This window comes from Salmo salar, chromosome 09 (assembly GCF_965601325.2).
Source record: "Salmo salar chromosome 09, fSalSal1, whole genome shotgun sequence".
Taxonomy (NCBI): domain Eukaryota; kingdom Metazoa; phylum Chordata; class Actinopteri; order Salmoniformes; family Salmonidae; genus Salmo; species Salmo salar.
This window is the reverse complement of record NC_138299.1, coordinates 76,695,368-76,723,071: the sequence shown is the minus strand read 5'-3', so window position 1 is coordinate 76,723,071 and position 27,704 is coordinate 76,695,368. Positions and strand designations below refer to the sequence as shown.

Genomic DNA, 27,704 nt, shown 5'->3' with positions numbered 1-27,704 from the left:
AAATGATTTGTCTTTTTTGAAGTGAGTGGGTGTGAACGCCGTAGTCCGTTTTTGTGGCGTTTTTTTTGTATTCCAGTCCTGCAGTTCCCTAGGTTTTTGGGGACATTCATGAAAAAGGAGTGAGAGAAAAAAGAACGTCGCTCTTCCCCCATCTGAAGGCATTGTCTGTGTCATTGGGCTTTCAAAGTGTTTTATCAGTAGAGCGCAAAATGGCTGTGTGAAATTTGCTGTGCAGGCTTTATGGAATTGGAGGCGGAAAAACTCCATTCATCTCAAGATATCTGGCCCAGGGGCATAAGATTTCACCAATTTTTTACTTGCTTGCTATGTATTTCTTAGTTAAATGAAAGGAGCCTATTGATGTGGATATTTTGGGGCTTCAGTCCAGGAAGGGGTAAATCATAGCTCTCTGTCTATTTCACTTTCTACTGATACGAGGAGACTTTGAAGTTAGACTCTTTCCGGTAATGTGTAAAAGTGCTGTGTTACTGTAAGTACCTATCCCATGTATAATGCAACGCCTTTCCTCCTGTCATTAACGTTGATGGGATTTTCATAAATAGAAGGACAGAGCGGATGTCAGTTCTATTATTATGTTCTCTGTCTGCATCCAGTTGGTTTATGTAGGCTACATACAAACAGCTAGGTTGCATACTATAGTAAAAGCCTAACAATAGGTTAGGAAAATAAACAATCTGTTGACTTGTTTGTTGTAAATCAATTCAACAGTACTGCCACATAAAATATGTATGCAATCAACTATAAGAATAGGTATAGGCCTAGCTGTCAGTGGGTGAGAGATGAACCAGGAGTAGGATTGGACTGCGAGCAGAGTTATCTTTTCACCAGGTGACAGTAACTGTCAACTGTTGAGGAGTACTGTACCAAGCCTGTTTTGCTTGGGAAGGGAATGATGACTTAAGCACTAGAGAAAACTGTCTAAAAAGTACCTGAGTCACCAATAGTTTGGTCATGAATAACCCATGTGGAAAATGCCTCTCATTTCTTATCTGCGACGAATAGGAAATAGGCAAGACATACCCTGCAGTATTAAACAGTGTTTCCCTTACAATTGCTGAGGCGGGTCAGGCCCCATTCTTGAAACAGTGTTGTCAATATTTTGCTCTGTACTGTTATGGGCCTACCACAAAGGCAGACATGAGATTTCTTATTTATAGACTGCCGTTATAGCCTCCAATGGATCACCACAGTTTTTGTCTGAAAATCAATGGCTTGATTGCATTTGTTTTTCTTTCCTTTTAACCTTCGGTAATTTCATTGCTCAAATGAAATTCCATCCGGCCCCTAAATATCATTCATTCCCGAAATGTCACTGTGAAACTTGGGAGAGGTGTGGGAGGAGGGAGCTGGCAGGCAGTGGTGGCTCCCGTGAAGCAATGTTTCTGTCAACATAACTCAGCGCACACTTAGCCCTCTGCTACAGCCGCCGAACATTCAACACCAGTTATCTCAAGGACCTCAATATAAAAGCAGAAGGCTCTGAGCAGGAATTGAGGGGAGGAGGAGGGGAGAGAGGACGTGAGGAGGAGGGGGAGGGGAGGAGGAGAGGGGATGAGGAGGGAGGGGAGGAGGAGGAGAGGACATGAGGAGGGGGGAATAGGAGAGGGGAGGAGGGGGGAGGAGGGGAGGGGATGGGAGGGGGAGGGGAGGAGGGAGGAGATAGGTGGAGGAGGGGAGGAGGAGGAGGAGGAGAGGACATGAGGAGGGGGGAATAGGAGAGGGGAGGAGGGGGGGAGGAGGGGAGGGGATGGGAGGGGGAGGGGAGGAGGGGGGAGATAGGTGGAGGAGGGGAGGAGGAGGAGGGGGGAGGAGGGCAGAGGAGATGATAGGAGGAGCGGAGGAGGAAAGAACGTGAGGAGGAGAGGAGGGGGGGAGGAAGGGAGAAGGAAGGGAGGAGGGGGGAGCGGAGGAGGAAAGGACGTGAGGAGGAGAGGACGGGGGAGGAAGGGAGGAGGAAGGGAGGAGGGGGAAGCGGAGGAGGAAAGGACGTGAGGAGGAGAGGAGGGGGGGAAGGGAGGAGGATGGGAGGAGGGGGGAGCGGAGGAGGAAAGGACGTGAGGAGGAGAGGAGGGGGGAGGAAGGGAGGAGGAAGGGAGGAGGGGGGAACGGAGGAGGAGAGGAGGGGGGATGGGGGGAAGGGAGGAGGATGGGAGGAGGGGGGAGCGGAGGAGGAAAGGACGTGAGGAGGAGAGGAGGGGAAGAGGAAGGGAGGATGGGGGAGGAGAGGATAGGAGGAAGGGAGGAGGGGGAGGAGAGGATAGGATAGGAGGAGGAGGGTAGGAGAGGCCGTGAGGAGGAGGGTGGGAGAGGAGGGGAGGAGGAGGGGAGGAGAGTAGCAGGTGGGGAGGAGAGGAAGAGGAGAGGAGGAGGAGTGGGAGGAAGAGAGGAGGAAGGGACAGATGACCTGTGATTTGTGGAGAGAATAGTGCGCATGAAATTTGTGAACATCACGCCTTTAGTGGCAGCCAGCACAATGCCATATACTTCACAGCAAGGACAAGGTCACCACACAGCCCTCCTCTCTGTCTCCTCTTATGCACTGCTAGCTCGGCCCAGGCATCAAGTTGTGACAGTGTGGGTGGGCTGTCATGATAACGGAGCCGGCTCTATTCAAATTGAACCTGACAGCCATGATGGGAGGCAAGACTCATGAAAGGAAACAGAAGACAGAGACTTTAAATGTGATACGATAATAACCACTGTGTGTGCATGTGTGAACCGTATATTAAGATACAGTCTTTCAATGGTGGTAATTGCCTCTTCTGTAAGGGATACTATTCTGATTGATAGATGTGGGGCTGACAGACAATTTTTCACTGCGTTTCACCAGCCAAGGGAAGAAGAAAAATGTTAGACAGTACTCATGACCACTGCTATTTTGAGCGTAATGTCATAGTCTCAACACCAACATAGTCTCATATCGCTATTATTTGGTAACAATATCATTGTCCTGTATTATTTTTTAAAAACATTTTTATTTCACCTTTATTTAACCAGGTAGGCAAGTTGAGAACAAGTTCTCATTTACAACTGCGACCTGGCCAAGATAAAGCAAAGCAGTTCGACAACATACAACAACACAGAGTTACACATGGAGTAAAACAAACATACAGTCAATAATACAGTAGAAAAATAAGTCTATATACAATGTGAGCAAATGAGGTGAGATAAGGGAGGTAAAGGCAAAAATGGCCATGGTGGCGAAGTAAATACAATATAGCAAGTAAAACACTGGAATGGTAGATTTGTAGTAAAAGAAAGTGCAAAGTAGAAATAATGGGGTGCAAAGGAGCAAAATAAATAAATAAATAAATAAATACAGTAGGGGAAGAGGTAGTTGTTTGGGATAAATTATAGATGGGCTATGTACAGGTGCAGTGATTATGTTTATGTTTTATTATTATTATGATTATGAAGTGCTGTATTATAAAGTGCTGTATTATAAAGTACTGTATTATAAAGTGCTGGTGCATAACAATAGTTATATGAAACTTCTCCACGATGATAATAACACAATGGAGATTCTGGATTTAGATGTCAGAACCAAACATAATCTAGCCATTTAGTTTTTCTCCATACTAGATCAGTTTACTTGGAAGGATAGGGCTGTTCCATCATAGCAGTAGGACCACATGGATATGAGGCAGCCCAGCGGTGAGTGAAGTCTCTTTCAGACTCTCTCTCTATATATATCTATGTCTACAGAGATCCTATAGAGATCCCTGTCTTGACTTACTAACCACTGATTCAACTTTAAGTTTATCTTCAAACTCCTAACTCCATCTCAGCTCCCCCACGTGTGTTGTGCCTTCTGAAAGTCTCCTCCAGGACAATGACCCAACACACCTCCAGGCTGTTTAAGGGCTATTTGACCAAGAGTGAGAGAGTGATGGAGTGCTGCATCAGATGCCCTGGCCTCCACAATCACCCGACCTCAACCCAATTGAGATGGTTTGGGATGAGTTGGACCGCAGAGTGAAGGAAAAGCAGCCAACAAGTGCTCAGCATATGTGGGAACTCCTTCAAGACTGTTGGAAAAGCATTCCAGGTGAAGCTGGTTGAGAGAATGCCAAGAGTGTGCAAGAAAAACCCTTGAATGAGTAGGTGTGTCCAGACTTTTGACTGGTACTGTGTCTTGATTAGATAAGTATTTAATAGTCAATACAGGTTAGAAACACCTTTGGCAGCAATTACAGCTGTAAGTCTTTGTGGGTAAGTCTAAGATCTTTGCACTCCTGGATTCTACAATATTTGCCCAGGTTCTTTTTTTAATTCTTCAAGCTATGTCAAGTTAGATGTTGATCATTACTACATTTACATTTACATTTAAGTCATTTAGCAGACGCTCTTATCCAGAGCGACTTACAAATTGGTGGATTCACCTTATGATATCCAGTGGAACAACCACTTTACAATAGTGCATCTAAATCTTTTAAGGGGGGGGGTTAGAAGGATTACTTTATCCTATCCTAGGTATTCCTTAAAGAGGTGGGGTTTCAGGTGTCTCCGGAAGGTGGTGATTGACTCCGCTGTCCTGGCGTCGTGAGGGAGCTTGTTCCACCATTGGGGTGCCAGAGCAGCGAACAGTTTTGACTGGGCTGAGCGGGAACTGTGCTTCCTCAGAGGTAGGGAGGCGAGCAGGCCAGAGGTGGATGAACGCAGTGCCCTTGTTTGGGTGTAGGGACTGATCAGAGCCTGAAGGTACGGAGGTGCCGTTCCCCTCACAGCTCCGTAGGCAAGCACCATGGTCTTGTAGCGGATGCGAGCTTCAACAGGAAGCCAGTGGAGAGAGCGGAGGAGCGGGGTGACGTGAGAGAACTTGGGAAGGTTGAACACCAGACGGGCTGCGGCGTTCGGATGAGTTGTAAGGGTTTAATGGCACAGGCAGGGAGCCCAGCCAACAGCGAGTTGCAGTAATCCAGACGGGAGATGACAAGTGCCTGGATTAGGACCTTCCTGTGTGAGGCAGGGTCGTACTCTGTGAATGTTGTAGAGCATGAACCTACAGGATCGGGTCACCGCCTTGATGTTAGTAGAGAACGACAGGGTGTTGTCCAGGGTCACGCCAAGGCTCTTAGCACTCTGGGAGGAGGACACAATGGAGTTGTCAACCGTGATGGCGAGATCATGGAACGGGCAGTCCTTCCCCGGGAGGAAGAGCAGCTCCGTCTTGCCGAGGTTCAGCTTGAGGTGGTGATCCGTCATCCACACTGATATGTCTGCCAGACATGCAGAGATGCGATTCGCCACCTGGTTATCAGAAGGGGGAAAGGAGAAGATTCATTGTGTGTCGTCTGCATAGCAATGATAGGAGAGACCATGTGAGGATATGACAGAGCCAAGTGACTTGGTGTATAGCGAGAATAAGAGAGGGCCTAGAACAGAGCCCTGGGGGACGCCAGTGGTGAGAGCACGTGGTGCGGAGACAGATTCTCGCCACACCACCTGGTAGGAGCGACCTGTCAGGTAGGACGCAATCCAAGCGTGGGCCGCGCCGGAGATGCCCAACTCGGAGAGGGTGGAGAGGAGGATCTGATGGTTCACCGTATCAAAGGCAGCAGATAGGTCTAGGAGAATGAGAGCAGAGGAGAGAGAGTTAGCTTTAGCAGTGCGGAGAGCCTCCGTGACACAGAGAAGAGCAGTCTCAGTTGAATGACCAGTCTTGAAACCTGACTGATTTGGATCAAGAAGGTCATTCTGAGAGAGATGGCAGGAGAGCTGGCCAAGGACGGCACGTTCAAGAGTTTTGGAGAGAAAAGATACAAGGGATACTGGTCTGTAGTTGTTGACTTCGGAGGGATCGAGTGTAGGTTTTTTCAGAAGGGGTGCAACTCTCGCTCTCTTGAAGACGGAAGGGACGTAGCCAGCGGTCAAGGAGGAGTTGATGAGCAAGGTGAGGTAAGGTAAGGGAGAAGGTCTCCGGAAATGGTCTCGAGAAGAGAGGAGGGGATAGGGTCAAGCGGGCAGGTTGTTGGGCGGCCGGCCGTCACAAGACGCGAGATTTCATCTGGAGAGAGAGGGGAGAAAGAGGTCAAAGCACAGGGTAGGGCAGTGTGAGCAGGACCAGCGGTGTCATTTGACTTAGCAAACGAGGATCGGATGTCGTCAACCTTCTTTTCAAAATGGTTAACGAAGTCATCCGCAGAGAGGGAGGAGGGGGGGGGGGGGGAGGATTCAGGAGGGAGGAGAAGGTGGCAAAGAGCTTCCTAGGGTTAGATGCAGATGCTTGGAATTTAGAGTGGTAGAAAGTGGCTTTAGCAGCAGAGACAGAAGAGGAAAATGTAGAGAGGAGGGAGTGAAAGGACACCAGGTCCGCAGGGAGGCGAGTTTTCCTCCATTTCCGCTCGGCTGCCCGGAGCCCTGTTCTGTGAGCTCGCAATGAGTCGTCGAGCCACGGAGCAGGAGGGGAGGACCTAGCCGGCCTGGAGGATAGGGGACATAGAGAATCAAAGGGTGCAGAAAGGGAGGAGAGGAGGGTTGAGGAGGCAGAATCAGGGGATAGGTTGGAGAAGGTTTGAGCAGAGGGAAGAGATGATAGGATGGAAGAGGAGAGAGTAGCGGGAGAGAGAGAGCGAAGGTTGGGACGGCGCAATACCATCCGAGTAGGGGCAGAGTGAGAAGTGTTGGATGAGAGCGAGAGGGAAAAGGATACAAGGTAGTGGTCGGAGACTTGGAGGGGTGTTGCAATGAGATTAGTGGACGAACAGCATCTAGTAAAGATGAGGTCAAGCGTATTGCCTGCCTTGTGAATAGGGTGGGAAGGTGAGAGGGTGAGGTCAAAAGAGGAGAGGAGTGGAAAGAAGGAGGCAGAGAGGAATGAGTCAAAGGTAGACGTAGGGAGGTTAAAGTCACCCAGAACTGTGAGAGGTGAGCAATCCTCAGGAAAGGAACTTATCAAGACGTCAAGCTCATTGATGAACTCTCCAAGGGAACCTGGAGGGCAATAAATGATAAGGATGTTAAGCTTGAAAGGGCTGGTAACTGTGACAGCATGGAATTCAAATGAGGAGATCGACAGATGGGTCAGGGGAGAAAGAGAGAATGTCCACTTGGGAGAGATGAGGATTCCAGTGCCACCACCCTGCTGGCCAGATGCTCTCGGGGTATGCGAGAACACGTGGGCAGATGAGGAGAGAGCAGTAGGAGTAGCAGTGTTATCTGTGGTAATCCATGTTTCCGTCAGTGCCAAGAAGTCGAGGTGCTGGAGGGTAACATAGGCTGAGATGAACTCTGCCTAGACAGCCATTTTCAAGTGTTGCCATAGATTTTCATGCCGATTTAAGTCAAAACTGTAACTAGGCAGCTCAGGGACATTCAATGTCGTGTTGGTAATCAACTCCAGTGTAGATTTGACCTTGTGTTTTAGATTATTGTCCTGCTGGAAGGCGAATTTGTCTAATTTCTGTTGGAAAGCAGACTGAACCAGGTTTTCCTCTAGGATTTTGCCTGTGCTTAGCTCTATTCCATTTATTGTTATCCAAAGAAACTCCCTGTCCTTGTCCTTGCCGATGACAAGCATACCCATAACATGATGCAGCCACCAACATGCTTGAAAATAGGAAGAGTGGTATTCAGTGATGTACCCCAAACATAATACTTTGTATTCAGGACAAAAAGTACATTTCCTTGCCATGTAGTATTACTTAAGTGCCATGTTGAAAACAGGATGCATGTTTTGGAATATTTTTTATTCTGTAAATTATTCTTCCTTCTTTTCACTCTGTCGTTTAGGCTAGCATTGTGGAGTAACTACAATGTTGTTGATCCATCCTCAGTTTTCTCATATCACAACCATTAAACTATGTAGTTGTTTTAAAATCATCATTGGCCTCATGGTGAAATCCCTGAGTGGTTTCCTTCCTCGCTGGACACTGAGTTAGGGAGGATGCCTGTATCTTTGTAGTGACTGGGTGTATTGATACACCATCCAAATCTAATTAATAACTTCACCATGCTCAAAGGGATATTCAGTTCCCTTCTTTGCAAGGCATATGAAAACCTCCCTGTTATTTGTGGTTGAATCTGTGCTTGAAATTCACTGCTCGACTGAGGAACCTTACAGATAATTTTATGTGTGGTGTACAGAGATGAGATAGTCATTCAAAAATCATGTTAAACACTATTATTGAACACATAGTGAGTCTTACTATCTTACTTGGTAAGCACATTTTTACTCATGAACTTATTTCTTCTTGCTGTAACAAAGGGGTTGAATACTTATTGACTCAAGACATTTCAGCTTTTCATTTGTACTTAATTTTCAATACTTTTTTTATTTGATGTATTTAAAAAACAAAATTATTTTTTACAAAATTCCACTTTAACATTATGGGATGATGTGTATAGATAAGTGACACAAAATCTCAATTTAATTAATTTGAAATTCCAGCTGTAACACAACAAAACGTGGAAAAAGGGGTGTGAATACTTTACTTTCTGAAGGCACTGTGTGTGTTTGTACACCATATTTTCCCCAACCCCAAACGGGTCCTAGGTTGATATATCTCTAATAAATCATGTAGTGGGTAGGCTATAGTATCAACCTAACAGAGACAACAATCTACCACAGTCAACAGAGAACCCATTAGGGGTAGTGTGGAGTGTGATTAAGATCAGATAGAGAGTCTTATACAGCGGATTCACACTCCTCTCCTTTTCCAATGTGTCCATCGGGGTGTGAAATGGTGTGACCCACAGAGTAATTAACCTGTATGACCTCTTTAAGATGAACTCAACCTGACTGACTTGTTCAACACTAGACCAACAGTGGTAATAAACAGAGGAGGGAACCCTTCCATTGATTTGATGCAGCAGTTTGGCTGGGCAAAGTCATAAAAAAATGCAATTCCATTTCACAACTTTACAGTACGTGTAAATATACCCGACGAGTGGCGACTTTGCCAACGTCATGGGTTTTGTGCATTACCTTTCTAAGAATGCTTGAATAACCCAGCAGTCATTTAGTTAAGTTTTAAATCATGTTGAAGCAGAAGTGTACGTTATTGCAGCATTACAGATGGACTGTATCTTAAGGAGAAAGGCTGCTTCGCACAGAGAGTGAGGAAAGAGAGTTTATTTATTCACACAGCTCTCAAACTTGATTTGAAGTAAACACATTTGGCTTGACCAAATCGTACGGGGCTGCGATGCATGTATAGCAAGCTTAATGAGTTGCTGATACCGTTGTGTCATGGAGGCACTTTAAAAGTAGTTAAACGCAAATTCAATGGTCATGTTTATGGGCCTTGGAATCAAAGATGGACGATCTTAAGGTGCATTAACACAGGGGGTCGTCATAACTATTCAGGAACAGCCATAACATTTGTGGCTGCTGTTTCATAACTGGGAAAAAAGGGGCTTAAAGATGAGCTATCAGCAGGAGTTGCTTGAAAACATGCTGCCAGATACAGTGGACACATCCCAAATGACACCCTATTCCCTACATAATGCACGGCTTTTGATCAGAGAGCTATGGATGCACTATGTAGGGAATAGGGTGCCATTTGGGATGCTGGCATTATCTCTGCATCACCCTGGGTGTACAGATACACTACAGACTGGGTTCATTGCCTGATAAGATGACCTACAAGCCATCAAAGCACTTAGCCCCCCAAAGATCCCGCCAGCTCTTTGACGTGTGAGGCCAAAGCCTTCACGCGTGACTGTGTACATGTACAGCATTCAAAATGTCTCCCTCCCATTTGGAAGTTGCACAGGGTTCAGGCGGTGCTTTGCTGTGTGGCGGAGTAGCTTCAGCAGCAGATCCTGACTCTCCCCCGTGCTCATTCAAGGTGATCCTGGAGGCATGTGGTGAAGAAAGATGCACCGCAGCACGCAGAAGGAATAAAGCAGACACACACACACACACATAATCTCACACACAGTCACCATCTACCTGCCGAATGCATAGTGCCAAATGTAAGGTTTGGTGGAGGAGGAATAATGGTCTGGGGCTGTTTTTCATGGTTCGGGCTAGGCCCCTTAGTTCCAGTGAAGGGAAATCTTTACGCTACAGCATCCAATGACCTTCTAGACATTTCTGTGCTTCCAACTTTGTGGCAACAATTTGGGGAAGGCCCTTTCCTGTTTCAGCATGACAATGCCCCCGTGCACAAAGCGAGGTCCATACAGAAATGGTTTGTCGAGATCGGTGTGGAAGAACTTGACTGGCCTGCACAGGAGCCATGACTTCAACCCCATCGAACACCTTTGGGATTAATTGCAACGCCGAATGCGAGCCAGGCCTAATCGCCCAACATCAGTGCCCGACCTCACTGATGCTCTTGTGGCTGAATGGAAACAAGTCCCTGCAGCATTGTTGCAACATCTAGTGGAAAGCATTCCCAGAAGAGTGGAAGCTGTTATAGCAGCAAAGCGGGACCAACTCCATATTAATGCCTATGATTTTGGAATGAGATGTTGGAGGAGCAGCTATCCACATACTTTTGGTCATGTAGTGTACTTGTACTCACTTATTGTTTTAAGCATATGTATTTGAATGATGTGTTAGATATATCATTGTGTGGGTGGATAAAGTGTAGCCTTAGTTTATACTGTACATTTGTCAAGGTCCAGTAGTTGTTTGGCATGACAACAAGTTGGCTAACAAAGTAAATAGATTTCCTTTTACCAAAAGGAAATAGATAGCATTACCCATGCATACAGACCACAAACAAAATATATATTATTTAATTACGCTCTACTACTTTACCCTAAGATAAGGATCTCATTCCCTTATAACCTTAATTACCCAGAGTATACCTGCAGTTAGAAAAATATACACTCTGCCATCTTAAATCTTGAATGGACAAGTGCTTCTTTCCTAGTTCTAATATCAAATCAATCAAGCAAAATTACTTTAAATCTCTTTTTTAAATCAGCAGCATGTCACATGGTGCAGTAATACTAGTGTGTGTAGAGTTATGGCTCATCCAGGCCTAGCTAGTGTACAGACCACTGCTGTGAGGCTGGGGCCTGCCATGGGACCACTGGCGGGGGCTGGACTAAGTGAGAGTGACAGCAGGCTCTGCTGGTGCTTCAGCTCTCGTTTCACCCAGCAGTCTTAATGGGAAGAGCTGGGCCAGAGCTGCTGCTGCCAGCCTGCTGCTCCTCTCTCTGCTTCTCTCTGTCTTTATCTCTCTTTTTCTCTCATTTGCCCTCTCTTTTTATCTATTTATCTCGGTTTATCTCTCTTTATCTCTAATTTTCTCTCTTTATCTCACTTTTTCTCTATTTTTCTCTCTTTATCTCTGAAGCAAGGTTGCTCTGTCTACCTACATTCTGCCATCGGATCAGGAATCACAGGCAAGAAGAGCACTGGAGCACACTCATTGTGTGTAGTGTGTGTGTGTGTGTGTGTGTGTGTGTAAATGCTGATTGGTTAGTGTGTGTGTGTGTGTGTGTGTGTGTGTGTGTGTGTGTGTGTGTGTGTGTGTGTGTGTGTGTGTGTGTGTGTGTGTGTGTGTGTGTGTGTGTGTGTGTGTGTGTGTGTGTGTGTGTGTGTGTGATCCACTACAACAAAGGGCCAGGTGCCCATGTCTCCCTGCTGTCTGTGTGGTGGTCAGTGTTATTTGTTGTTGTTATTGTTGTTGCCTCTGCATAATAGCCCGCTAATCGCCACAACCCTCCCGACAGGACTGATTCAATCAAGTCAGCCCTCCACGTCACCCGACCCCCATCACAAGCCATTTCATGCTCCCGAACGTTGACAAAGCTTATCTGAATGAGCGCACACCAATTTCCAGTGACAAAATGCTTCATTATCCGGGCGGAGGGGAAGTGACAGGGGGGTTAACAGTGTGGATGATGAATTGACGTTGTGTTGTGAAGGAAGCCACTTCAGCATGGTGTCCTATCCAAAGTGACAAGCAACTCTGTCTCCTCGAATTGTGACTAAACTCTGAGGTCCCTTCCTGGTGGAGGGAATAGGGCATCAGGTGGGCTGCCTGAGTGGTTTTTGGTGTAGTGCCTCTCACCCAGCTCTCTCTGCCATATGTCCTGTGGTCCACCTAAGCAAGGGATGGATGCATTGACATCCCCGGCCCTCTTCCTACTGCTCCTTGAAAGGGTGCACAGATGGGCTATTTTAAAATGCTTCACACCGTTTCTAGTCAGCTAAACGCTCAGGTGCAGAGGGCGATGGAATGGATGGTGGGCGGTGGGGGAGTGGAGATAGGAGGTAAAAACAATGTGACAGCCAGTCTTTTAGGGGAAAGGTGAGATGTAGAGGGGCTTTTGAAGTGTGCTTCCTTTACTCTTCTCTCTCTCTCTCTCTCTCTCTCGCTCGCTCTCTATATATATATCTATCTCTCTCTCTCCCATGGTTGCTGTCCCTCTACTTTTCCTCCCTGTCTATTTCTTTCCATGTCTTTCCTCCTGTCTTTCCTCCACTTATTTCCTCATTTCTATCCTCTTGTCTTTCCTCCTGTCCATCCTCTTGTTTTTCCTCCTTTCCTCCTGTCTTTCCTTATGTCTTTCCTCCTGTATTTCCTCCTGTCTGTCCTCCTGTCTTTCCTCCTGTCTATCCTCTTGTTTTTCCTCCTTTCCTCCTGTCTTTCCTCCTGTCTATCCTCGTCTTCCCTCCTGTCTTTCCTCCTGTCTTTCCTCCTGTCTATCTTCCTGTCTTTCCTTTACTTCTCACCTCTGTCCTTATCACTTCATCGATGTCAGAGGATTATTTCAGATATGAATAAATATTCTTTGATTAAATATGTTATTAAAGAGAGATTTAATTTGTTCAGATGAAATGTAAAAAAATAGCTGTTCTGGGAGTGGTTATTTTTGGGAGATTGGAAAATGAACGCTTCCTTTTCACTTGTCACTCAGAGTTAAGTACAACCAGTGTGCGGTAGCTGTCATCTTGATTTCTCTCTCTGTCTTTTGAGAGGATCTCTGCAGCCAGTTATCATTTTGACTGAGGTATGAAACGTTCAGACATGTCAAACCAGGTCTCCAATCACGTCAAATTATAGGACGCAAAGTGTGAGAAGTTAGAGAGGAAGACGATGAATCTGAACAGAAACCCTGTATTCCTCTGCCTAAAACTATAATGTGAATTATGAATGCTAGCTTCAGCTCTGGAAATAGCTCTCTCCCCTTTTTTCTGCCGGGCTGCTAGCTGCCAGCTGTGCATTAAACTTTTATGGGTCTGTTTTGAACTCCTTGAGAGTGCACTACATTTTTTCGCTCACCTCTGCACTTTCTTCCCCACACTGATTTATTAGAGAGCTCGACACACCTTTACACAGAACTAGTAGCTGCCAAACCTCCCTAAAAGTCTATCTCTTATCTCCCTCTTAGCCTATTCCAGTCCTTTAACCCCCAAACCTTCCAGTAGGGGCCAAATCAAATGGGATTTATGCAGTTATCGATGTGTGTAAAGGTCAAGTCTCGTGCAATGGCGAGTAAGGAGAGGGCTCCTGTTGCATGTTAACATGGCTATCAGACCGGGGGCCGGGGTCAGATTGCTCCACAGGCCAGAGCTATGTCCTCGTCTGGGGAAGTAATGAAATCTCAGGGCTGGCTTGGCCAGGGGACCACGCTCATTGGCATTCGTCCCTTGTCCACCTCTCTGTTTCCTAGCGGCAACCAGGGCTCAGTATTCAGCTCCCCAGCAGCCACCGTGACGAGGGGACAGCGTGCTGGCTGCTGATAAGAAACACCCTACAACAGGATGATGGTGGAGTCAGTCTCTCTCTATCTCAATTTCAGTTTCAATTGAATGTATTTACATGCCAAGTTCAATTACTTAATTAAATTGTCAAAGTATACATTCAACAAAAAATGGTGGGACCAACAGCAATAAGGCATCAATAATAGTAGTAGTAGTGGAAATGTGTTTACCATTACAGCAGCTTCAACAGCAATATTAATGGGACTAATAAAAATACATAAATGAAATAGCAGTAGACCAGTCTCAACCTGAGTGAGAAGCCACATGACAGCCAAACCAAAACCAAAATGGGAAATATTATTGACATGACATTGCACTTTTCACTGGCTGGCCCTCAAGTTGTGGCAGGAGGGCACATATTTGGCTGCCAAAACTGCACATTTAGGCTTTTCACCAAATAAATATTATATTTTTTATTTTATAATTTCAAACTCTTTGTGCTAAATAATAATTTTGGGAAAGAAAGATTATCTTAGGTCTGAGAATTTGTCACAGTGTAATAGGAAATGCAGCTCTGTCTCTACCTCTCCCCTGGAGCAGAGTGAGCACAGCCTGTCCTCTCTGGGCAGCCAAGTTTGTCTGTGACGACCGGTCTCTATAGCCAGACTGTCCTCTCTGGGCAGCCAGGTTTTGTCTGTGATGACCGGTCTCTATAGCCAGACTGTCCTTTCTGAGCAGCTTGGTTTGTCTGTGACGACCGGTCTCTATAGCCAGACTGTCCTTTCTGAGCAGCTTGGTTTGTCTGTGACGACCTGTTGCATCACCCAACTTCTGTTGAGATTCAATTGGCAGACAGAAAGCCTAACATTCTCCTGCAAAATGTCTTGATCAACTTGGGAATTCATTTTTCCGTCGATGATAGCAAGCAGTCTAGGCCCTGAGGCAGCAAAGCAGCCCAAACCATGATGCTCCCTCCACCATACTTTACAGTTGGGATGAGGTTTTGATGTTGGTGTGCTGTGCTTTTTCTCCACACATAGTGTTGTGTGTTCCTTCCAAACAACTCAACTTTAGTTTCATCTGTCCACATAATATTTAGCCAGTAGCGCTGTGGAACATCGTGGTGCACTTTTGCAAACTTCAGACGTGCAGCAATGGTTCTTTTGGACAGCAGTGGCTTCTTCCGTGGTGTCCTCCATGAACATCATTCTTGTTTAGTGTTTTACATATCGTAGACTTGCCAACAGAGATGTTAGCATGTTCCAGAGATTTCTGTAAGTCTTTAGCTGACACTCTAGGATTCTTCTTAACCTTATTGAACATTCTGCACTGTGCTCTTGCAGTCATCTTTGCAGGACGGCCACTCCTAGGGAAAGTAGCAACAGTGCTGAATTTTCTCCATTTATAGACAATTTTAGAGATACAATTTTAGAGATACTTTTGTAACCCTTTCCAGTATTACGCAAGTCAACAATTCTTAATATTAGGTCTTCTGAGATTTCTTTTGTTTGAGGCATGGTTCACATCAGGCAATGCTTCTTGTGAATAGCAAACTCAAATTTTGAGAGTGTTTTTTATAAGACAGGGCAGCTCTAACCAACATCTCCAATCTCGTCTCATTGATTGGACTCCAGGTTAGCTGACTCCTGACTCCAATTAGCTTTTGGAAAAGTAATTAGCCTAGGGGTTCACATACATTTTCCAACCTACACTGTGAATGTTTAAATTATGTATTCAATATAGACAAGAAAAATACAATAATTTGTGTGTTATTAGTTTAAGCACACTGTGTTTGTCTGTTGTTGTGACTAAGATGAAGATCAGATACATTTTATGACTAATTTATGCAGAAATCCAGGTAATTCCAAAGGGTTCACATACTTTTTCTTGCCACTGTACCTGTGGCACTGATGTTTAGGACGAGGTATGTATCGTTTTTTTGTGTGCTCTAGGGTAACGGTGTCAAGGTGGAAATTGTATTCGTGGTCCTTTTTTGGAACACCATTATATTTGTCTTACTGAGATTCACTGTCAGGGCACAGGTCTGACAGAATCTGTGCAGAAGATCTAGATGCTACTGTAGGCCCTCCTTGGTTGGGGAGAGAAGCACCAGATCATCAGCAAATAGTAGACACCTAGTAGGGTGAGGCCAGGTTGTAACGGTTGTCGTGTGTGGAGGACCAAGACGCAACAGGGAAGTGTATACTCATCTTCTCTTTTTAATATATAAGAAGGAGAAACAAAATAAACACGTATACAATTAACAGAAACGACACTAACAGTTCTGTGACAAGCACAAAACAGAATACAACTACCCACAATACAAACACACCCCTAATTATAGGACCTTCAATCAGAGACAACGATAGACAGCTGCCTCCAACTGAAGGCCCCAACACCAATTAACTAAACATAGAAATACAAATGACTAGACAGAACATAGAAATAAACTAACATAGAACAATAACCAAAACCCTGGACTAATAAATCAAATACCCCTCTCTACATGGACACATACACACAACCACCATGAACCACATAAAACAAATACCCCCTGCCACGTCCTGACCAAACTAAACACGAACAAATAACACCTTTACAGGTCAGAACGTGACACAGGTGCTGCAGACCGTTCTAGTGCCCTCACCAATTAGTTTTAGAACCAAGGTTTTTAGGTTTTTCTTTATTGTTACTATTTTCTACATTGTAGAATAATAGTGAAGACATCAAAACTATGAAATAACACACATGGAATCATGTAGTAACCAAAAAAGTCTTAACCTCTATGGGCTAGGTGGGTCCCACCTACTCAACAGCCAGTGTAATCCCGTGGCGCGTTATTCAAAAACCTCAAAAATGCAAAAACTTCAATTTTTCAAACATATGACTATTTTACACCATTTTAAAGACAAGACTCTCGTTAATCTAACCACACTGTCCGATTTCAAAAAGGCTTTACAACGAAAGCAAAACATTAGATTATGTCAGCAGAGTACCCAGCCAGAAATAATCAGACACCCATTTTTCAAGCTAGCATATAATGTCACATAAACCCAAACCACAGCTAAATGCAGCACTAACCTTTGATGATCATCATCAGATGACAACCCTAGGACATTATGTTATACAATACATGCATGTTTTGTTCAATCAAGTTCATATTTATATCAAAAACCAGCTTTTTACATTAGCATGTGACTAGCATGTGACTAGCTTTCCCACCGAACACTGCCGGTGAATTTACTAAATTACTCACGATAAACGTTCACAAAAAGCATGACAATTATTTTAAGAATTATAGATACAGAACTCCTCTATGCACTCGATATGTCCAATTTTAAAATAGCTTTTCGGTGAAAGCACATTTTGCAATATTCTCAGTAGATAGCCGGGCATCACAGGGCTAGGTATTTAGACACCCAGCAAGTTTAGCACTCACCAAAGTCAGATTTACTATAAGAAAAATGTTATTACCTTTGCTGTCTTCGTCAGAATGCACTCCCAGGACTTCTACTTCAATAACAAATGTTGGTTTGGTTCAAAATAATCCATAGTTATATCCAAACCGCGGCGTTTTGTTCGTGCGTTCAAGACACTATCCGAAAGGGTAAATAAGGGTGATGAGCATGGCGCAATTCGTGACAAAAAATGTCTAAATATTCCATTACCGTACTTCGAAGCATGTCAACCGCTGTTTAAAATCAATTTTTATGCCATTTTTCTCATAAAAAAGCGATAATATTCCGACCGGGAATCTGCGTTTAGGTAAACAGACGAAAGAAAATAAAGCACGGGGTCGACTCGGGCACGCGCCTAAGCCCATAGTACTCTGATCGGCCATTTGCCAAAAGCGATAATGTGTTTCAGCCAGAGGCTGCCTCGATATCGTTCAGCTTTTTCCCGGGCTCTGAGAGCCTATGGGAGCCGTAGGAAGTGTCACGTTAGAGCAAAGATCCTCAGTCTTCAATAAAAAGAGCCAAGATGAAACACAACTTGTCAGACAGGCCACTTCCTGCATGGAATCTTCTCAGGTTTTGGCCTGCCATTTGAGTTCTGTTGTACTCACAGACACCATTCAAACAGTTTTAGAAACTTTAGGGTGTTTTCTATCCAAAGCCAATAATTATATGCATATTCTAGTTACTGGGCAGGAGTAGTAACCAGATTAAATCGGGTACGTTTTTTATCCGGCCGTGTCAATACTGCCCCCTAGCCCTAACAGGTTAAACAAATCAAAATATGTTTATATTTGAGATTCTTCATATAATCACCCTTTGCCTTGATGACAGCTTTGCACACTCTTGGCATTCTCTCAACCAGCATCACCTGGAATGCTTTTCCAACAGTCTTGAGGGAGTTCATGCTGAGCACTTGTTGGCTGCTTTTCCTTCACTCTGCGGTCCGACTCATCCTAAACCATCTCAATTGGTTAAGGTTGGAGGTTTGTGGAGGCCAGGTCATTTGATGCTGCACTCCATCACTCTCTTTCTTGGTAAAATAGACCTTACACAGCCTGGAGGTGTAAACCAGATGGGATGGCGTATCGCTGCAGAATGCTGTGGTAGCCATGCTGGTTAAGTGTGCCTTGAATTCTAAATAAATCACAGACAGTGTCATCAGTAAAGCACCCCCACACCATAACACCTGCTCCTCCATGCTTTACGGTGGGAAATACACATGCGGAGATCATCCGTTCACCCACACCGCGTATCACAAAGACACGGTGGTTAAAACCAAAAATCTCCAATTTGGACTCCAGACCAAATGTCAAATTTCCACCGGTCTAATGTCCATTGCTCGTGTTTCTTGGCCCAAGCAAGTCTCTTCTTCTTATTGGTGTCCTTTAGAAGTGGTTTCTTTGCAGCAATTCAACCATGAAGGCCTGATTCACACAGTCTCCTCTGAAAAATGGATGTGTCTGTTACTTGAACTCTGTGAAGCATTTATTTGGGCTGCAATTTCTGAGGCTGGTAACTCTAATGAACTTATCCTCTGAGCAGAGGTAACTTTGGGTCTTCCATTCCTGTGGCGGTCCTCATAAGAGCCCGTTTCATCATAGTGCTTGATGTTTTTTGCGATTGCACTTAAAGAAACTTTAAAAGTTCTTGACATTTTCCGTATTGACTGACCTTCATCTCTTAAAGTAATAATGGACTGTCATTTCTCTTTGAGAGAATGCCAAGAGCGCGCAAAGCTGTCTTCAAGGCAAAGGGTGGCAATTTGAAGAATCTCAAGTATAAAATATATTTTGATTTGTTTCACACTTTTTTGGTTACTACATGATTCCATATGTGTTATTTCATAGTTTTGATGTCTTCACTATTATTCTACAATGTAGAAAATAGTAAAAATAAAGAAAAACCCTTGAATGAGTAGGTGTTCTAAAACCTTTGACCGGTAATGTATGTTGAAGAGAGTGGGGCTTAAGCTCCATCCCTGTCTCACCCCCTGGCCCTGTGGAAAGAAATGTGTGTGTTATTTGCCAATTTTAATCACACTTGTTGTTTATGTACATGGATTTTATAATGTCGTATATTTTTCCCCCAATGCCACCATCAATTTGTATAGCAGACCCTCATGCCATTGAGCTTTTTAGAAATCAACAATGCATGAGAAGACTTTGCCTTTGTTTTGGTTTGTTTGTTTGTCAATTAGGGTGTGCAGGGTGATTACGTAGTTTGTCGTACGGTAATTTGGTAAAAAGCCAATTTGACATTTGCTTAGTACATTGTTTTTTGCTGAGGAAATGTACTAGTCTGTTAATGATAATGCAGAAGATTTTCCCAAGGTTGCTGTTGACGCATATCCCACGGTAGTTATTGGGGTCAAAATTTGTGGATTGGGGTGATTAGTCCTTGGTTCCAAATATTAGGGAACATGCCAGAGCTGCGGATGATGGTAAAGAGTTTATGTAAAGCCAATTGGAATTTTTGGTGTATATATATGACCGACCAACTCAAATCGGTGTTATGTATTTTAAATTAAATTTGAAATCGTTTTTTTTTTACATTGGATAAAAGTAAACTCAGAGCTATAAAATGGTATATCATACAGTACAGTTGAGGAATAATGGGAAAGTTATTCTGCTTTGAAAGTTGATAAACTTGTAAACTCACTTTTGAGAAAATGGCCTTTGAATGTTTTTGTACTACTACTGGAAAGCCCTTCTTTGTCTACACCCATTCAGCATTGTTCACACCCTCTTAAGCTTTACCCACCCATCTCTTTAAGGGTTGATCCGAGCGTTCTGTACTAACAACAGCAGTCAAGCATCCACCTAACTTGCTAGCTACTTCCAGACACAAATGAGAGAAGAGCTCACTGAACATTACTCGCCCTAGCAGAGCTGGTTAGGCTGTTATGTTATCCAGAGCGTTGGTGACTGCAACTGTGCTGTCAGATTGTCCGTTTGTAAATTCAGAGCGTTTTGCTCTCGGAGCGTTCAGAGTGCAAACTGGACGCTCTGGCCGATGAGTAAGGTTGATCCGAACGTTCTGACCTCACAAAGGCAGTCAAGCACCCAAGCTAACATTGGCTAGCTTGCTACTTCCAGACACAAATGAGAAATCACCTCAAACTGACCATTTCACTCACCCTAGCAGAGCTGGTTAGGCTGTTTTCATGTTATCCAGAGCGTTGGTGACTGTAACTGTTTAATTTTTTTATTGCACCCTTAATTTAACTAGGCAAGTGAGTTAAGAACAAATTCTTATTTACAATGACGGCCTAGGAACAGTGGGTTAACTTCCTTGTTCAGGTGCAGAACGACAGATTTTTACCTTGTCAGCTCGGGAGTGCTCGAAAATCGGAGTAGATGGCCAGACTGAATTTACGAACGCACCTGTTAAGACATGTAACTAGCTAGCTTGGTAAACAATGAACCATAATCCCAACTCATGACGTTCCTACTCTGCATGAATCTGCAGGTAGCTAACCAACCAGGTACATTTTTAGCTAGCTAACATTAGGCTATAGCTAGCAGAGCAAATGGCTCGGCAATACAAACAATAATCATACACGTAACGTTAGCTAGTGAGCCAGCCAGCTAATGTTAGCTAGCTAGCTAGCTAGGTAAACAATGAACCATAATCTCAACTCATAACGTTACTAGGGGAGGCAGGAAGCGTAGTGGTTAGAGCATTGGACCAGTAACAGAAAGGTTGCTGGATAGAATCCCCGAGGTGACAAGGTAAACATCTGTCGTTCTACCCCTGAGCAAGGCAGTTAACTCACTGTCTCCGGGCGCCGAAGACGTGGATGTCTATCAAGGTAGCCCCCCACACTTCTCTGATTCAGAGGGGTTGGAAGACACATTTCAGTTGAAGGCATTCAGTTGTACAACTGACTAGGTATCCTCCTGCATGAATCTGCTAGCTAACATTAGGCTATAGCTAGCCAAGGAAATGGCTCAGAGATACGAATAATAAGATCATACATGTAATGTTAGCTAGCGAGCCAGCCAGCTAACGTTAGCTAGCTAGCTAACAGTACACTTTAACTTGAAATGAAACCACTTTCTGTCAAAATTAGAAACGTGTAATATCTGAAAATGTAGCTAGCTAGACTATCTTATCCGTATTCATCATTCATGGATGGACGTATCTCCCTTAGTTTGAAGATGTAATCCAGAAACAGGCGTTTTCTCCATCTCCTTAGCTATCATACTCGAATTCCACTGATTTCAAAACTCGGTCCTCCAGAAAGTGGAGAGCAACACTTATGCAGTTTTACTACATGATACATTTTTTAAAAAGCCACGTTAGACAAGATTACCTAGACATACTGAACAGCTCAAATAGACAGAAGCGTGCTATATGGCAGACGAATCCAAACTCATCTCTCGGCATGTCCAGCCCACTCATTATGTCAGCCAATCATGGCTAGCGGGAAGGTTGCTGACTTTTTCTGTGGCTAAACCAACTAGGCTCATAATTTAACAGTTGTATTTGTATTCACAGATGGCATTCAAGTTTGTTATTAAGGCATATGAAAGTTCACATGTTTGAGAAGGCATTTCTGGCAAAAAATGCATTTTGATATAAAAAAAGTTTACTTTCAAACGTCTCTCCTGTGAAGTAGTGACCCGTGACATACGCCTGGTTTCCTGAAACGGGTCACATATTTTATCATTTCATTTAGGATACCATCAACCCCACAGGCCTTTTTGGGTTGCATGGTTTGTATTTTGTCCTGTAGTTCATTCAGTGTAATTGGAGAATCCAGTGGGTTCTGGTAGTCTATAATAGTTGATTCTAAGATTTGAATTTGATCATGTATATGTTTTTGCTGTTTGTTTTTTGCTATAGAGCCAAAAAGACTGGATAAGTGGTTTATCCATACATCTCCATTTGGATAGATAACTCTTCATGCTGTTGTTTGTTTAGAGTTTTCCAATTTTCCCAGAAGTGGTTAGATTCTATTACATTGAGCTGATTTCTGATGTGCTGTTCCTTCTTTTTCCGTAGTGTATTTCTGTATTGTTTTAGTAATTCACCATAGTGAAGGCATAGACTCAGGTTTTCTGGGTCTCTATGTTTTTGGTTGGATAGGTTTCTCATTTTATTTCTTAGGTTTTTGCATTCTTCATCAAACCATTTGTCGTTGTTGTTAACTTTCTTAGGTTGTCTCCTTGACATTTTTAGATTTGATTGGGAAGCTGAGAGGACAAATATACTGTTTAGGTTTTCTACTGGCGAGTTTACACCTTCACTATTACAGTGAAACATTTTGTCCAGGAAATTGTCTAGAAGTGATTTAATTGGTTTTTTGGTAGATTTCCACTCTACTTTCCTTCCATCTTTAGCATTTCTTAATATTATTCAGTTCCTTTAGCTTTGATGCCTCATGATTGAGCATAGTTCTGTTCAAGTAGAGTGTTATTTTGGTGTGATCTGATAGGGGTGTCAGTGGGCTGACTGTGAACGCTCTGAGGGACTCTGGGTTGAGGTCAGTGATAAAGTAGTCTACAATACTACTGCCAAGAGATGAGCTATAGATGTACCTACCATAGGACTCCCCTCGAAGCCTGCCATTGACTGTGCACATACACAGCGTCCGACAGAGCTTCAGGAGTTGTGACCCGTTTTTGTTGGTTATGTTGTCGATGTTGTGTCTATGGGGGAGGGAATGCTGTCACCTCCATGTAGGTGTTTGTCCCCCTGTGTGCTGAGGGTGTCAGGTTCTTGTCCAGTTCTGGCATTTAGGTCGCCACAGACTAGTACATGTCCCTGGGCCTGGAAATTGTTGATCTCCCTCTCTAGGATGGAGAAGCTATCATCGTTAAAGTATGGGGATTCTATTGGGAGGATATAGGTAGCACACAAGGACATTTTTAGCACATGTTGAGGTCATTTCCTTTATTAGTTTCTAGCCAGATGTATAATGTTCCTGTTTTGACTAATTTAATAGAGTAGGTTAGGTCTGCTGTATACCAAATGAGCCTACCCCCTGAGTCTCTTCCCTGTTTCACACCTGGTAGTTTGGTGGGTGGGACTACTAGCTCTCTGTAACCTAGCGGGCAACCAGTGGGTCCGTCTCCTTTATACCTTGTTTCTTGTAGGATGACCATGTCTGCATTTACAATTTCTTTGGTGAGGTCTGGGTTCCTGCTCTTTAGGCCAAAGGCAGATGACCTCAGACCTTGTATATTCCAGGATGAGATAGTAAAAGCTTTGTGTTCCATAGTGTCTAGTGTTATTTTTGTGTGGTTTAGGCACAGACCATCACAGTAGATGTGAGCAGAGCATGTTGAGCATCTGATACATACCTCTTCGGTCACAGGACTGGGCTTGGGTGGGTGTATTAGTGGGGGTTGGGCCTGTAGCTCTGCTCACGGCCTGGGCATATGTCCTGCTGTCATGCTGAGGTCCTTGCCGTAGGGGCGGGGGCATGCGGTGGGCAGAAGGGGCATAGGTCTGATATGGGGGGGCCTATATAGGGTGTGGCCAGGGTTTGCTAGGGGTGGTCTTAGCTGGTTGGGGTGTGGCTGGTGATGCTGTGGTCTGGGTGTAAGTCCTCTTGGTGTGGGTTCTCTTGTTGCAGGTGTCTCACTGGTCTGGGCGGGGGTTCCGTTGCTCTGTGAGGTGCTGGGGCTACGGTTGAGGGTGATGTCCTTCACGGTCCTGGCAAAAGTTAGGATTGCTGCCTTGTAGATGCGGACCTGGTCGTAAAGGCCAGGGTGGAGTGGTGGGCCAGGTAGACATTAGGTTTTGAGGAACAGTCTCACAAAATGCTTGCATTCACCCGCTGCATGGGGGTCAACCGCTGTATGGTGGTCACCCGCTGTATGGGGGTCACCCGCTGCATGGGGGTCACCCGCTGTATGGTGGTCACCCGCTGCATGGGGGTCACCCGCTGTATGGGGGTCACCCGCTGCATGGGGGTCACCCGCTGTATGGTGGTCACCCGCTGCATGGGGGTCACCCGCTGTATGGGGGTCACCCTCTGTATGGTGGTCACCTGCTGTATGGGGGTCACCCGCTGTATGGGGGTCACCTGCTGCATGGTGGTCACCCGCTGTATGGTGGCCACCCGCTGCATGGTGGTCATCCGCTGTATGGTGGACACCCGCTGTATGGGGGTCACCTGCTGTATGGTGGTCACCTGCTGTATGGTGGTCACCTACTATATTGTGGCAGGGTGAAAGTATTTTCGTGGTAGCAGGGTGGAGATAACCACTTGTGCGTTGGGGAAAGTGGAAGAAGCTTTTTCAATCACTACCTTGAGTGCTGTTGCCACCCTTTCCTGCTGGGCCCTCAGGTCATTTGTGCCTGTGTGAATTATGATGTGGCTAGGGGATCCTGTGTTGTCTGTCCTATTGTGGTGTTGTGGTCCAGGTCTGAGGTGGGCTGTTCTGCTGGCTTGTCTGGGGGAGTGTCCTGCTCTCTGTCACACCTCAGCTTTCTCACCTCTTCATTCAGTGCCATGTGTGCCTCTTTAAGTTCTCTCACCTCAGTCCGTAGAGCAGACAGCTCTCTCAGACAGCCGTCAATCTCCACCTTCCGCCCTCCTTTTCACACATCTCACTTCAAACTTCAGTGCTGATTGAAGTTGCAGCCAGGTCAGTTTCTTTCCTAGCAGCTTGGTCGTTTAGGAGCCTTATTTATTAAGCTTTAAGTAACACAATTGCCTAGAGATTATTGTCTTTTACTTTTTGGCGGAACATTACTCACCCAGTGTTGTGTTGGATAGTATTTCCAGGTTCCGCTGTGTATTTTCTGCAGGTTTTGGTTTGTTCAAAGTTTATTTTTTTGATAGTCCTTGCTAGTGATAGTCCATTCAGGTAATTTTGGCCAAAATCAAGGTCTCTCTCTCCCTCTCTCGTTCTCTATCTCTGTCTCTCTCTCACCCTCCTCACTTCCCTCCATAGGTCCCCCCTCTGAGGAGAGAAGGAGAGCACCATTGGACACCAGCGACTGGCCCACCTCTGGGAAGAGACGTGTTGACCCAATTCCACAGAGACGCTGAATCTGCAGCCACGTCAATCACGTCTTCACCACTGGGTAATTTATCACTAGTGACCGATTTAATTTCTTTGGTTGTGGAGAGATCGCTGTTCTGTGTTGTTTTCCCTCCATAGTTCTAAGTCCTATCCTCTCATGATGTTTAGAGAGAGACAGAGACATAATACATAGCCATAATATGACATTTCAAATGTCTCTATTCCTTTGAAACTTTTGTGAGTGTAATGTTTACTGTCATTTTTTGTTGTTGTTTATTTCACTTTTGTTTATTATCTATTTCACTTGCTTAGGCAATGTTAACATATGTTTCATATGCTAATAAAGACCATTGAATTGGGGAGAGAGAAAGAACGAGAGAGAGGGAGATAGATACAGAGAAATAGGGAGAGGGAGATACTGTAGATACAGAAAGAGGGAGATAGATACAGAGAGAGGGAGATAAATACAGAGAGAAGGCGATAGATACAGAGAGAGGGAGATACAGAGAGAGGGAAATACAGCTGAAGTCGGAAGTTTACATACACATACACTTTCTTGTTAACAAACTATAGTTTTGGCAAGTCGGTTAGGACATCTACTTTGTGCATGATACAAGTACATTTTTCCAACAATTGTTTACAGACAGATTATTTCACTTATAATTCACTGTATCACAATTCCAGTGGATCAGAAGTTTACATATACTAAGTTTACTGTGCCTTTAAACAGCTTGATGATGTCCAGAAAATGATGTCATGGCTTTAGAAGCTTCTGATAGGCTAACTGACATCATTTGAGTCAATTGGAGGTGTACCTGTGGATGTATTTCAAGGCCTACCTTCAAACTCAATGCCTCTTTGCTTGACATCATGGGAAAATTGTAGACCTCCACAAGTCTGGTTCATCCTTGAGAGCAATTTCCAAATGCCTGAAGGTACCACGTTCATCTGTACAAACAATAATACGCAAGTATAAACACCATGGGACCATGCAGCCGTCATACCACTCAGGAAGGAGACGCGTTCTGTCTCCTAGAGATGAACGTACTTTGGTGCGCAAAGTGCAAATCAATCTCAGAACAGAAGGATTTTGTGAAGATTCTGGAGAAAACAGGTATGAAAGTATCTATATCCACAGTAAAACGAGTCCTATATCGACATAACTTGAAAGGCCACTTTTTGGAGAAATGTCCTCTGGTCTGATGAAACAAAAATCGAACTGTTTGGCCATAATGACCATCGTTATGTTTGGAGGAAAAAGGGGAGGCTTGCAAGCCAAAGAACACCATCCCAACTGTGAAGCACGGGGGTGGCAGCATCATGTTGTGGGGGTGCTTTGCTGCAGGAGGGACTGGTGCACTTCACAAAATAGATGGCAACATGTGTGAGGAAAATGATGTGGCTATATTGAAGCAACATCTCAAGACATCAGTCAGGAAGTTAAAGCTTGGTCGCAAATGGGTCTTCCAAATGGACAATGACCCCAAGCATACTTCCAAAGTTGTGGCAAAATGGCTTAAGGACAACAAAGTCAAGGTATTGGAGTGGCCATCACAAAGCCCTGACCTCAATCCTATAGAAAATTTGTGGGAAGAACTGAACAAGTGTATGTGAGCAAGGTGGCCTACAACCCTCACTCTGTTACACCAGCACTGTCAGGAAGAATTGGCCAAAATTCACACAGCTTATTGTGGGAAGCTTGTGGAAGGCTACTCGAAACGTTTGACCAAAGTTAAACAATTTAAAGGAAATGCTACCAAATACTAATTGAGTGTATGTAAACTGCTGACCCACTGGGAATGTGATGAAGAAATAAAAGCTGAAATAAATAATTCTCTCTTCTATTATTCTGAAATTTCACATTCTTAAAATAAAGTGTTGATCCTAACTGACTTCAGACAGGGAATTTTTACTAGGATTAAATGTCAAGAAATTGTGAAAAACTGAGTTTGTATTTGGCCAAGGTGTATGTAAACTTCCGACTTCAACTGTAGATACAGAGAGAGGGAAATAGATGCAGAGGGGGAGAGATGAGGGAGAGAGAGAGAGTGGGAGGGAGGAAGGGAGGGAGGGAGAGAGAGAGGGAAAGAGTCAGATAGTGACAGAGAGATACAGAGAGAGAAACAGATAGAGAGAGCTACAGAGAGAGATAGATACAGAGAGATAGATACAGAGAGAGAGAGAGAGAAACAGATAGAGAGAGCTACAGAGAGAGAGAGAGAGAGAGAGAGAGAGAGAGAGAGAGAGCTATAGGGAGAGAGATAGAGATACAGAGAGATAGATACAAAGAGAGAGAGATACAGATACAGAGAGAGAGGGAGAGATCCAGAGCGAGAGGAAGAGAAGGAGATAGAGACAGAGAGAGTAGGAAAGAGTGAGTGAGAGAGCGAGACAGAAAGACAGAGAGAGAGGTGATTTCTCAAGCCAAGCATGTGACACAGGACCTGGGTTACTGGGTTCCCCGGAGACCTGATCAAAGCGGTGATGTTGTCTTGTTCAAAGTCAACCGAACAGAAAGACATTTCATTCAATCTCCAGGTGTCACCTGATAAACTCACCAATATCACACTCACCAATAACATATCAATTTTCCATATGAAATGTTGGCCTCGACTGTGAAGCGTAGCAACG

At 44.4% G+C, this 27,704-nt stretch overlaps 1 protein-coding gene across 1 annotated transcript in view; it reads left to right on the top strand.

Annotated features, from left to right (window-relative positions):
• The window catches only part of LOC106611717 (dystrophin-related protein 2), a 244,675-nt gene that overhangs the window by 29,761 nt on the left and 187,210 nt on the right, over nt 1-27,704 (top strand). The window contains exon 2 of the mRNA XM_014212218.3: nt 25,002-25,134. The gene's annotated coding sequence lies outside the window, so the exon portion shown is untranslated. The remainder of the gene's footprint in view (nt 1-25,001; nt 25,135-27,704) is intronic.